The following is a 14,422-nucleotide window of genomic DNA, read 5'->3' as shown; positions in this document are numbered from 1 at the left end:
GGGCATAAAATCCATATTAAGTAGTCAAATAACAAAACAACAATATTTGAATAATTGGCTAATGTCTAAAATTCATATCATAAACAAAAGCTAATTTTTCTACTCTCAAACAGAATTCCTGTAAATTCATTAAAAGAAAGCTAAACACACTGTAAGTAAAAGTAAGCAAATACTCAGTTGGGGAAAAAGAAGTCCTAATATGTCTTAAAATATGCTAATCTTCCCAGTAGGGGAGAAAACACAAAAGTTCTAATGAACAATATACTGTACCATACTGAAGAAAAAACTAAACAAGCTATACCTGAGACATCTGGTTGTATCAGAAAGCAACAAAACTATTAAGGACTAAATGGGCCATGTCAGAGAAACAGGAGCCAATATGAACAGGATATTTCAGGCAATATAAAGTCATTTGACCTTAAAAGAGTATGAAAGCAAATAATGAGCAAATATTTAATACCAGAAATCAAGGACCCCATCAAAAAATAAGGAATAAAAATTTTAACCAAAACTAGGAATACCACTGGAAATAACTGGGTCTCTAAATCCGTACTCTGAAAATAGACACATGAGGATAAGTAATTATCCTAAGTTTCCGACATCAGAGAAATCAATTATTCCTAATTAGGATGTTTTACTGAAAAATTCTAACTAATAACTATGGAATGAAAGGTAGAGATTTTAAAATACCCATTCTTCAGCCAAGCAGACCCAGCTGTCTGTTGAAAGTTAAGTGGAGACCTTTCCAAGGGAGGCAAGTCCTCTGGCCCTTCCCATCCCTGGCTTTCCACAGAGGGCAGAGCAGGTCCTGTGCCTCTTGCTTAGATACAGTATGAAGTATACTTGGTATTGGATACCATGCCAAGCTTCCACCTAATCAGATGCCAGGTGCTGTTTGTCTACTGAGGATGGATGAACAAGCGAAGGAAGTGAAGAGATACATCCTAACTCTTCCCAAGATGGCCAGTGTGGTTTGTGTTAGTCACCATCAAGGAGTCTAAAGAATAGCGACTTCTCTGAATTGAAAATGAGTCAAGAGACAGAAACAAAGATAGTGAGTTCTCTGATTCAAATAAACCATTGGGAGAAGAAAGTTTTCTTTCTCACAACTACATTTTCCTAGAATATTTTCTTACACAGTCTGGAACAGGAATTGTTCAGATGAAGTATATCAATGGCAGAGTGACTGCATAGTGAAATGTGCACAGGTTTGGGAAATTGGGGATTACTAAGCCTCACTGGGCCTGACAGCTGTCCTGGTGCATGTGCAGTAGATATCTCCTGACAATCAGCATAGACAGGTAGTAAAAGCATGTGCGGTAGATATTTCCTGACAGCCAGCTTGGGTCTACCCGAGGGGCTTGACAGCAGCAGATGAGTCTGATGAGAGATGACATGGACCTATGGAGAGCAACCACATCATCTCAGCAGATGCCAGCTCAGTGGATCTCCTCTACTGGGTCAGGGTTGAGGGGTATATAAGGCTTACCCCTCCCTGGAATAAACTGAGCTTGTTGTTTCAACTTGTTCCCGATGCCTGTATGGTTGGTGTCATGCCTACTTTCCCCCAACCCCAAGGGATGCCCATCAGGATCTGCTACAGGGGATGCTTGGTGGAATATGCAATGAAATGCTGCCAGGGTCCTTGATAAATAGTTCACTAGGAAAGACAAAGAGAGCTAGAGGATGGCGCTCTCTGAAACCATTGTGATAGAATACAGTATGTTTGTCAATATATAAGAAACTTCATGCCTTTCCTTCCTGTGAGGTTCACTTGGTGCCTGTTGGGTTGAATGCAAAATTATACAAGGAAGTTACTTTCCTGCTGTCGGTGAACAGTATTATTAATATATCCTATATGGGTACATGACAATTTTTACCAAAACTTAAAAAGCACATGCCTAGAACTTAAATCTGTAGGTATCTGTTCTATAGATACAGTCTCATACATAAAACTGGAATTTATTTGAGAAGTTTACAGCAAATAAGGAAATCCATAAGACCCTTAAAGTCTATAAATATAGACTAATTAAAATGTTATATGATTTATCTAGAGAATAAGACAGAAACCAGTAGGAAGAAAACTAGTTTAGAATGAAATATCAGACAAGAAATTGCAACTTTCTATGATAATTCAGATAGTTTTTAAGTTCTTATAAGTACATGAATGGGACCTCAACAGAGACCAGAGTAAAGCAGCACAGAAAGCTAGACCTGACTGCTCTGGAGACAATTCTGTGTTATGTCTGTCTTTCACACTGTATGATTCCCACAGCGTCTTCCAGTTTACCAAGATGGAATGATGGAAGTTATCTCCAGTCTTCAGTGAGTGGCCCCCTGGAAGCACAGCCATCAGACAGATACTCCATGGCTATAGCAAGGATTCAATAACAACCAGTCAAGGAACACAGCCGACTTTCTTCCTAGAAATTTGGAAACCAAAAGTAATGGTTAAATGGAAAATCTCAAACCAGACAAAACTAGCTTTGTCTGTGAGTAAAAGAAAAACTCCACATGCAAGACATTAGAGTAATAAACCAGTCACGACATGGCCCTGGGTTCCCATGTGGGTTCATTGCACAAATTTCAAAGAGAGAAAATGCATGGTGATATTTCCATTTAAAGCCAACATTCTCAGGAAATGAGAACTAGCAAGTAGAAATGCAGTCACTCACAAAGAAAGTAACAAAAGAAACAAGAATCCATGAAGCTAACAAATAAATAAATATACATGTGTGTGAGTTATTAAGTACAAACTACAAAATAAATCTATTCAGTCTATTTTTAAACTGAAACATTTGCAACATCAATAAGAAATAGTTATTTTAAGTCATCAGATTAAAGTAGTAGAAGTGAAAAAATGTATAAAATTTAAAATGCAATTGAAGTAAAAAAAAATCCCAGGAGACTAGGATACAACAGTATTTTCAACTCAATGAACAATCAGTAAACTAAAAGCTCAGCATATAAAATGGGCACAAGGAAACTGAGTTAGAACACATTACATATGCCATGAGAATAAGCTATTAATCATAGAATTAGAATGTTAAATATGTGTCCACCAGATAATGAGGAAAATCATGGAAATAACAAACACGAGGTAACACTTTCAGAGATGAACTGAACTTCTAATGAGTAAAACTTTGCCAGAATTGTTTTTTAAAAATTCAAATAAAACCAACACTCAGATCCACAAACCGCAATAAGATTTCCTTCTTCTTTTGATTTTCTATTGAAAAAAAAAAGATACAATATATTCTTATCATAGTTTCACCTCCTCCTACTCCTCCCAGAATCTCCCCCACCTTCCCACTCACCCAAATCCATGACCTTTCTTTGTCTCTCTATCATTATAAAACAAAGACAAAATTTTTAAAACATGGGAAAATCCACAAGAAACAGACACAGAAACATACACACATGCACACACTCCATAAAAACACAAAATTATACAAGCAAAAGACCACTAAGACAAAAAAAATGCCCAACCAATGCAATAAAAGAAAGAAGTCTAAAAAATGTCAACTGACTTTGCTTTTGTTGTTTGTTTTGGCCCTCTACTGTTGGGCATGGGACCTACCATTAATTGTGGTGAATATACTCAGTAAGAATCCATTGGAGAGTTTCCATTCGGCCGTTCTCCTGTACAGGAGGCAGCCATGGCGTCCAGGCAGAATGGCAAGATTCTGAACCCCACTTCTACAAGGATTGGCAACGGCGAGTGGACACTTGGTTCACCCAGCCGGCATGCAAGATCCGCAGATGCAAGGCAAAAGTGCACCGCATTGGCCCTCGCACCGCGTCCGGTCCCATCAGGCCTATAGTGAGGTGCCCTACAGTGAGATACCACACCAAGGTCTAAGCTGGCCAGGACTTCAGCCTGGAAGAACTCAAGGTGGCCAATATCCATAAGAAAGTGGCTCGCACCATCGGGGTCTCTGTGGATCTAAGGAGGTGAAACAAATCCACTGAATCTCTACAGGCCAATGGGCAGCGCCTGAAGGAGTACCGCTCCAAGCTCATACTTCTCCTCAGGAAGCCATCTGCTCCAAAGAAGGGAGATAGTTCTGCTGAAGAGCTTAAACTGGCCACCCAGCTAACAGGACCTGTGATGCCCATCAGGAATGGCTACCAAAGGGAGAAAGCCAGAGTTATCACAGAAGGAGAGAAGAACTTTAAGTCCTTTGCCAGTCTTCGCATGGCCCAGGCCAATGCTTGGCTCCTTGGCATCCCAGCAAAAAGAGCAAGGAAGCTGCAGAGGATGATGTTGGAAAGAAAAAGTGATGGGCTATTGGGGTATCGAAGTAAAATTTTCCATAAATCAAAAAAATAAAAAATAATTCTTTGGAGAAAGGCTGGGTGTTAGTGTCCCATATCTTTAATCCCAGCACTTGTTAGACAGAGGAAGGAAAAATCTATGTGAGCTTGAGGCCAGCCTGGTCTTCAGAGTGAGTGTGAGTACAGGTTGCAAAGCTACAATGAGAAACCCTGTCTCAAAAAAACAAAAAACAAAAAACAAAAACAAAACACATACACACAAACCAGGTGGGGGTAGATTCCATTGAAGAAAGCTAATTTTTCCTTTGCCAGTGGTGTCAGTCTATAGATAGCATCTTGGTTAGGGGTGGGAGCCCTTGTTTGCTTTCTCTTCTCAGTACCCGAAACGTGTCTGGCTTGAAACTGTGCAGGCCCTGTACATGCTGCCATAGCATCTGTGAGCTCATATGAGCACCATTCTCAAAGACACTCTTTTCTTAGAGTCATCCTTCCTCTCTGACTCTTATTATCTTTCCACCTCCTTTTCCACATAGATCCCTGATCCCTGACAGGAGGACTTTGATGAAGACATTCCATTTAGGAATGAGTGTTTCAGAATCTCTGTATTAGTTCCCATCTATTGCAAAAACAAGCTTGTCTGATGATGTTTTGCTGGGAGCCATGGACCCATTAGGAGCAAGGCTCTCCGGAGCATTGCCTGATTGAAGCACTGGTGTGTGGGTATAGAAGACTATCCTTAGGAGTCACTTAATTGTTATTTTCCTTTAACAAAACAATAATTGGTTTTCCCCTGCATCTATTGCCTTTCTGGTCTTAGGATCTTGGCCACCAGAGCAGTATCACATATATGTTCCTTCTCATGGAGCAATCAGAGAGTAGTTAGTTATTTCTACAATGTTTTTGCTACTATAGCACTAGCATATCATGTAGGCACATCACCATTGTCAATCAAGGGGTTGGTAGCTGGACTGATGGTTACTTTTCTCCTCTGGTAGAGTGCAGAGCACAAATCGTAATAAGGTTGAAGTATAATCAATGCCATGAGACATCATGGGTTGGAGAGATTCCTCAGTGATTAGGAACACTTTCTGGTCTTACAGAGGACACAAGTTCAATTCCCAGCACTCACATCCAGTGGTACACAATTACCTGTATCTCCAGTTTGAGGATACTTCATGTTCTCTTCAGAACTACATGAGCATCCTCACATTAGTGTAGTAGCCTGCACACACACACACACACACACACACACACACACACAGAGAGAGAGAGAGAGAGAGAGAGAGAGAGAGAGAGAGAGAGAGAGAGAGAGAGAGAGAGAGAGAGAGAAATATCCCAGGGGCATGAACTGACTTTTTGTGCCCACTCTCTAGGGTGGGATTTCTTGCTCAGCCTTGATTCAGGAGGGAGGGTCTTGTTCCTGCCTCAACTGGGTATGCCAGACATTGTTGATTCATCAAGACAGGTCTTAACCCTTTGGAGGACAAGGGGATGAGAAAGGTAGGAGGCAGGAAGGGGAGGGAGGGAGAACTGGGGTTGGTATGTAAAATAAAAACAAAAACTTTTAAATAAAAAATGTAATAAAAATCTTTCTAAATAGAGACATCATGATGAGAATACAATGAACAATGACAACTACCATATTATGTATATGCACTAGCTCTTCTTCCAACAACGGTGAGATATTACCTTAATTCACAAATAACATTTTAAAAACTGTTCCGCAAATTAAATTAATACTAGTAGACATTGTTGATTCATTCTATTTTGGAAATTTTTCCATGAGACTGCAATGTCCTTGGTGTTCTTATAGGACAATTTTATGATGATTTAAACCATATTTTAAAATCTTTAGATGAGTCGGGCGGTGGTGGCGCACTCCTTTAATCCCAGCACTCGGAAGACAGAGGCAGGCAGATCTCTGTGAGTTCGAGGCCGGGCTAGCCTCCAAAACAATACAGAGAACCCCTGTCTCGTAAAAAAAGAAAAAAAATCTTTAGATGGGAGTATTAATGTATACACACAGAGACTTGAATGTCTCCCCATCTCTACTAGCTTAACACCGGAATCCTAATTTGTAAAGCACAATCTGTAAAAAACTTTTCAAATACCTACCTATGGACTTGCTGGGAGCCGTGAATATCATCTCCTAAATCACTGCTACCTATTTATGGCACCTGAACTAAGTAATCTGAAGCAGGGAACTCTGGGAGGGAAAAGGAGACAAAGAAGATGGAGGGAAAAAGATAACCTATTAAATAGAGATGTCTGAAAAAGTTCTAACAAATCATACTATCACCAATCTAACTAAAAATAACTCTGATACATGGAATTCAGTCTATAAATGCCCATATATAGTTTAACAGAAAATTTCCCATCTGGGCTGATAATGCTCCTCCAAGAGGCTATAGACCACCTGATTAAAAACCCCAACACTAGGTATGAGAAAACCTTTGGAGTTATTGGTCAGCGTTGTCATAACTCCATTTGCTAGATACATTTCCTTGAACTTCTTTTCAGATAAAAAAATCTCTTTATCCTTCTACTTAAAGTATCAGTAAATCTCCATGTGTTTTAAATTACTTGGTTTGGCCTAGCTCCCTCTACCCTCCCCCCATGCTCCCAATTAGCTCAGGATATCTTGTCCTTTTCCCCTCCTCCGGGTGATCATGTATGTCTCACTTAGGATCCTCCTTGTTTCCTAGCTTCTCTGGAGGTGTGGATTATAGGCTGCTAATCCTTTGCTCTATGTCTGAAATCCATATATGAATGAGCACATGCCATGTTTGTCTTTTTGTTTCCAGGTTACTTCACTCTGGATGGTTTCTTCTTGTTCCATCCATTTACCTGTGAATTTCAAGATTCCATTGTTTTGTTTTGGGTTTTCCCTACTGAGTAGTACTCCATTGTGAAAATGTACCACATTTTCATTATCCATTCTTCAGTTGAGGATCATCTAGGTTGCTTCCAGGTTCTGGCTATTACAAATAATGCTGCTATGAACATAGTTGAACAGATGTCCTTGTTTAATAATGGGCATCCTTTGGGTATATGCCTAAGAGTGGAATTGCTGGGTCTTACGATAGACTGATTCCCATTTTCCTGAGAGAAGGGGAGAAAAGGAAGGGAGAGGAGGACATGAGGGAGCAGGAAGACTGAGTCAAGGGACAAATAGAGGAGAGCAAGAAAAGAGATACCTTAATAGAGGGAGCCATTATAAGTTTAAAGAGAAATCTAGCACTAGGGAAATGTCCAGATATCTACAAGGATGATCCCAACTAACAATCTAAGAAATAGTGGAGAGGCTACCTACCTTATATGCCCTTTTCTGATAATGAGATTGATTACTACCTTATATGCCATCCTAGAGTCTTCATTCAGTAGCTGACGGAAGCAGAAGCAGACACCCACAGCTAAACACTGAGCTGAACTCCTGGAATCCAGTTGCAGAGAAGGTGGAGTGATGAGCAAATGGGTCAAGACCAGGCTGGAGAAACTCACAGAAACAACTGACCTGAACAAGTGGGAGCTCCTAGACCACAGACTGATAGCTGGGAAACAAGCATAGGATTGTTCCTGAACCTGGATGTCAGTTAGGAGGCCTGGGAAATCTATGGGGCTTTTGGTAGCAGATCAGTATTTATCCCTAGCATACAAATGGACTTTGGGAGCTCATTTCCCATAGAAGAATACGCTCTCAGTCTAGACACACAGGAGAGGACCTAGACCTTGCTCCAAATGATATAACAGACTTTGAAGATCCCCCATGGAAGGCCTCACTCTCCCTAGGGAACAGAAAGGGGATAGGATAGGGGGTTGGTGGGGGGAAGGGGAGGAGTTTAGGGAGAGGGAGAGGGAACTGTGATTGACATGTAAAACAGGCTTGTTTCTAATTTAAATTAAAAATTACCAAAAACTCTTGATTTATTTACTTAGAGGAGAATATCTAGGAAGGTCATATATGGCAAGTAAGATCTTGTTAAAAAGGCTAGCTATTTCATCATCAAGTCCCTACTCAAATGATTGACTATAAGATCACAGGTGTCTTGGAGTCTGTCGGGAGCCAAAGTAAGTACCAAACATAAAAATACTTAACTCTATACACAGGTTCATTTGCTCATATGAGTTATGCTTCGCCCATCTGATACTCCACACAGTCCCACAAATTTCGAGCAGTACAAAGGAAAGAGAATGAGGGGGAAATTCCTGTTACCTTGAATTCATATGGGAACCTTACCACTCAAAACCGTCTATCACAAATGACAGAGAAGAAAAATTCGAAGTTGGTCATCATAAAACTCTCTGGGAGTTTGTGTTACCAACAATGTGTTTTTTCTAAAGTGACTAACATCATTTCTAAACTTCAAATCTGGAATTTTCTGTATTTCAAATGTGCCGCATTAAGAATGAAAGAACTGTCACTAAACTTACATTATCCATCTTAGTCACACATTTAAAAAGAGATTTTTGGCAAGTCCTGATACAACTGTGTGGGAGGGAGATTAATGGAGAGCAAATTGGGGAGTAATTAATCACACTGCCTAAGAAAGTGAAAAGAAGAAACAGAGATGCAGGATTTGACAGGGAAATTCTAAGCTCTTTGTACTTGGCACTAGTCAAAAAAAAGGAGGCATAATAGGGCTGAGAAGTTCATGAATATGCTCCAGTTAATCTGTATGTGCACTGAAATGCTTTTTAGTTTGGTTCATTTGAATCTGAAATTCCCTTCCCCATTGATGTCAGCTAGTTAGCCAAGATGGTGCATTACTGTTATGATCACTGCAGCGCACATAATTTAGATTTATCTCTTTGGGGACTCAACTCCACCCCCTGCTAGCTAATATGCTCACCATGTTTAATGATGCAAAAAATTTCCCTGAGTACAGGTTATTTATCTTTATCAGGGGCTGCGTTTGGCTGGCTGTCTATTATCAGCCAGAATATTTGTTCCTAGGTGATTGGTTCTCACACATATCTCAGGATCATCCTGAGGACCATATTATCTGTTTGATGTACAGTAGAAGTGTCTCAGTCCTTCAGATATACCTTAGTAATTCTGATTTACGAATTTGAAATCACTGAAATTATTATTCAATCCATGAATCCTCAAATCACTATGCTGAATGCAAAATCAATTTAAAATCTGGGAAAGCACTTTCCTTTGGAGAAGCTTGGGAGACATGCAACAAACAACATGAAGTATGGATGTATGATAAGGAAAAGATTCGCAAATTGGGTTCCAGCACTCCTGCTGCTAGGCCATAACCAGAAAAGAAAGTTCGAGAGATGAACAAGTCCCATCAGCATAGTAAGAAGCAAGCATTGTCACCACCAGTGAGTCAGTGAAGAAAATGAAAGTCAGTGCCCTTGACAAAAATGGAAAGAAGTGTAGGCAACTGAGGCTCTCCTTTTCACCCAAGCCTAATGTTCGCAGGAGCAAGAAGAATGATAGTTTTGAGAATACAACATCTCAAAATATTAGTAAATTATCAGAAAACAGAAAAGAGTAATGCACAAAAGCATAAGATGGCTTGGGGAAACCTTGTGTGTAAGGACAACAATTTTAGCTGATCTTCTTCAGAGTCCTCAGGTGGACTGCAGACTAACTAGTTTTCCAGCAAACAAAGTGGCATTCTGGTTCAAACTAGATGGTAAAGTATGATCAGAATGATGCCCTAACTGACAGGGCAGGAGGTAGACAGCAACCTTTGCCTACAAATCTCTAGTCCTTGTCTACACCCACACTGAACCTTGATTATAGGTAACTCAGATAAACAACAGTGTCATGAGTCAAGGAAGTTCTATCAAGTTCAAGTAGTCTTCTGGGGACAACAAATTAAGGATGCTCAAGTCTTTTGATAAAGGTAGAGGCTCTCTGCCCAAAGCATGGCCCACTCAGCCTCATGTTCCAAAATGCACAAGTAGAGAACATGTGGGAACTTCAGTATGCCCAAGAGTAGCAGCAAAGGGAAATCGTACAATTGGCTCAAGTTACTTCTGGAAACCTGGAAGGGAACCTAAAGAGCACTGAGTGTCTCAACAGATACTTCTAAAAAGAAAACCAACTGAACAAACTGTTTAAGGAAACAGAATTAACACTCAAAAATGAAAATTAAATTAATAAAAATGAGAATGGAGACATGAGTGTCAAGTGTTAGCTGAAATTGCATTTGGAATCAAAAGTGTTTTATATAAATGCTGATGCTGAAAATGCAACCTTACAAAGAAAGATTTGATAAACAAAATGAAGAGAAAACTTATATTCGAAGACTGAATAGCAAAAAGTCACAAAACACTTAGAAGTCACAAAAAATGAAGCAGTTATGAGTCATCCAGTATCAAAAGAAAAAAAATAAAGTTACAGATTATAGAAATGTTACTATCATATCTAAAGTAGAAATGCTTCAAAGAAAACAATTTGTTAATTTGTAGCTCGCTGGAAGACTGCATACTCAGCTTGAGTAAAATCATAGGTGAAATTTTCTGCTCACCCACAAACTAAACAAACCAAATAAGGGAAAAAGAGTATTTGGGGAAGGAGTTGATATTCTCCTGCTAAAGGAAAAAGGAAGAGAAATTTAATATTTTCAAAGAGGGAAAAGTAAAAATCTTCTTCATGGAGAACATAGTGACTTTAAAAACGATGATGGCTCAATATGACTTCAAGTTCCTCAAAGAAATGCTGGATACAAAATCAATATTCTCAAAATGAAAAGAATGGAATTTTGAACCTGAAATTCTGTAACACACTGTTATTCTTTAAAGTGAACAACATCTTAGCAGCCTAATGTCTCAGGAACAAAAGGGCCTGTAAAAAGTCCTTCAAAGGCTTTCTGTGAAAGACTGGAGGAATTGCTCAACAGTTAAGAGCACTACCGTTCTTTCAGGACCGCAGTTCAATTCCCAGCTCCCATGTTCAGTGGCTCACAGCTGACTGTAACTCTAGCTCCAAGAATATCATATACCTCTGGTCTCCGTTGCTACCTGAACTCATGTGTGCACGCACACACACACACACACACACACACACACACACACACACACACACACACAGAGAGAGAGAGAGAGAGAGAGAAACTTAAAAATAAAATAAATAAATACAAAAACAAGTCTTGGAGGTAGTACTCAGTCAGAAAATAAGAAATAAATTCAAATATTTCATAAGACATGTAGGGAGAAATCATAAAAATACAACATAGTTGAATTTATTGTTACATAAATGACATCGTGCACCACAGGAATTAAAACTAATTAAAGATTCCCTAATTTTTAAGTTCAGATGTCCATGGAAGTCATTTGCTTCTTATTACTACTAATATTATTATAATAACTCTATCAGATACAAACAGATGGTAACTTTTAAAAATGATAATACAAGTTGTATTTTAAGTCTGAGCAGAGACCACAGAAGCAAAGAAGAGTCGTACTTATTTTATAATCATAGAAGGAAAAGCTACATAAACACCCAAAGATCAAAAACAAATGTTAAAATTATACATCATCATTAAGTATGCTTTTTCTAGCTACTCGAAGTTAGTTTAACATTAATACATGATATATATGTGTGTGTGTGTGAAATTTGTTATAGGCATGAGCTAATATATTATATATAATAAATATATATATATATATGAAATTTGTTATAGGATGAGCTAATAAAAATACACATAATTGTCTCAGTAAGAACACTAAGCCTTGGAGCTGATATATTTCCATGTTAAAGGCATTCAATCAGCAAGCATAAGGACCTGAGATTGAATGTCCAGATTCTACATACAAAGCAAGGTACAGTTTCCCATGCCTGTGAGTCAAGCACTACAAGGAGCAACAGACACAGGTATATCCAGAGAGCCTCATGCCAAATTATCCTATCTGAAATAAGAGATCCTGGCTCAAGGCAATGATGATGTAAGTTACAGAAGAGTGGTTCTCAACCTGTGGACCTCTTTGGGGTTGAATGACCCTTGTACAGGGGTCATCTAAGACCATCAAAAACCACAGATGTTTTACATTCCTACTCCTAACAGTAGCAAAGTTCCAGTTATGAAGTAGCAAAGAAAATTATGTTTAGAATTATGTTTAGGGGTCACTACAACATGAGGAATTGTATTAAAGAATCTCAACATTGGGAAGGCTAAGAACCACTGATGTAGAAGAAGACACCTAAAACTTGTTCTGATCTCCTCTTACACACATGTGCATGGACCTTACACATGCTCCATAGAGAGAATACTGAATTTTATCAAGGGATATTTATGATACAGTAGGAATTGAGATAACCTTTTAAATTTAAAATAGCTATATGCCAAATATATGGCAAACACCATATAAAATGAAGAAACATCACCTTTAAATTAGAACAAGGCAAATGTTTTAAATCAATATTTTAAATCACCTAGTATAAAGAGGCAAAATTATTATTGTTTACATATTATCTGTTTATGGACATTGAAATTCTAAAGAATCAATACTTCCTAGATAAAAATCAATTTGACACAGCCCAGTAGTTTTTTTGTATATCAATAATAATCAAGTAGAAAATCAGCCATTATGAATCACATAAACAAGTCTATCTTTGCATTATAACCAAAAAAATATTCCTTAGACCTTTAAAGAAAATTCAAAGTTCAAAAGACTCAAAGAAAAAGACAAATATTATGCTTGCCAATGATATAAATATTAGATATAAATTAACCTATAAATTGAGGCCTAATTACAGTCCATAGAAACTGAGTAAATTACTAAACCATTAAAATTCATATGGAAAATTAAAAACCTGTTGAAAGTGAAGTCAGTTCTGAAAAATAAGCAAAAATATAGCTCACCTAACAAAAGACCAACGCATTCTTCTGAGTCCCTAAAATACATTAAAAGAAATAACAATGAAATACTAAGACAGGCTCACATAAATAGAGAAGCTAAAGATATTACAAAGATAACAAAGTAACTCCAAGTGTTGCAAGCAACAGGATACATCACAAATCAAGGGGGTGTAATATCTAGAAGTTAAAAAAAAAAGAATAGTCTGATTCAATATAAAACGCCTGATGATTAACTAAACCCAAAAGGCAAAATTCTAAAGGGAAACACAGAAATTTTCTAAAAAGAAAAGACTTGCTTTGTGCCATTAAATAAGATGTCAAAATGTAAGGACAAAAAATCATGCTCCATAAGGCCAAACTAGACTCCCTTAATAAAGGTGACAATGGGCCGGGCAGTGGTGGCGTATGCCTTTAATCCCAGCACTCGGGAGGCAGAGGCAGGCGGATCTCTGTGAGTTCGAGGCCGGGCTGGACCGACAGCCTCCAGAACAATACAGAGAAACCCTGTCTCGTAAAACCAAAATATAAAATAAAGGTGACAATGGTATGACTGAGACAACACATGAGGCCTATGGCAGTGGGCCTAAAATCTAACACAAATGCACAAACGACTTATTGGGGCCCATTCTAGGTAGAGAGATACCTTACCCAGTCTGGCTAGACACATGGTTGTGGGGGGTGGAGAGGTTCCTTGGTCCTGTCTCAACAAGATGATGGGACAAACATAGTAGACTTCCTAGGGGAGGCCTTACCCTCTCTGAGGAGCAGATAGGTTGTTTTGTGGGGGTAATGGAGGAAATAAGAGGAGGGATGGTGAACTGGGATTGGAATGTAAAAAATAAATTAATAAAAACAAAATAATCATGCTTCAAAATTAATGCTTATTCTAAAAGACCGATGTGTTTTTATTTTGTATGTATGAGTGTTTTGCCTGCATGTGTGTCTGTGCACTGCTTGCATTTACAGTGCCCTTAAAGATCAAAGTGCTCCAGACACTAATGCTTATTTTCTACCAATACATATCATGTATAAAATGTGATACACTGAGATAAAGTATTTTCTTAGAAAATCAAAGAATTGCTTTCTAAAACAACAAGGAACTCCTATAAATTTAAATAAAGTAGACAGGAGGTCCAAAGATACATCCAAACATCTAAAATGTATGTGATATCTATTCTCACCAATAAGAAATGGGAAATAAGAAAGATGACCTCTGGAAGAACTTGTCAGCCCACTGATTGCTGTACAAACGTTTTAGATATAAGTTGGAAAGTCTTAGAAAATGAGAGTTATTATAATAAGTACTTGAACTTAGATGCACA

General features: G+C 38.4%; 1 pseudogene; it reads left to right on the top strand.

Moving 5' to 3' along the window:
* Positions 1-3,659: 3,659 nt before the first annotated feature.
* LOC101841020 lies at positions 3,660-4,284 on the top strand (annotated as a pseudogene).
* Positions 4,285-14,422: the final 10,138 nt, after the last annotated feature.

The sequence above is a fragment of the Mesocricetus auratus genome, unplaced genomic scaffold, assembly GCF_017639785.1.
Source record: "Mesocricetus auratus isolate SY011 unplaced genomic scaffold, BCM_Maur_2.0 Super-Scaffold_6730, whole genome shotgun sequence".
NCBI classification, from domain to species: domain Eukaryota; kingdom Metazoa; phylum Chordata; class Mammalia; order Rodentia; family Cricetidae; genus Mesocricetus; species Mesocricetus auratus.
The sequence above is the reverse complement of the archived record's forward strand: the minus strand, read 5'-3'. Positions and strand labels throughout refer to the sequence as shown.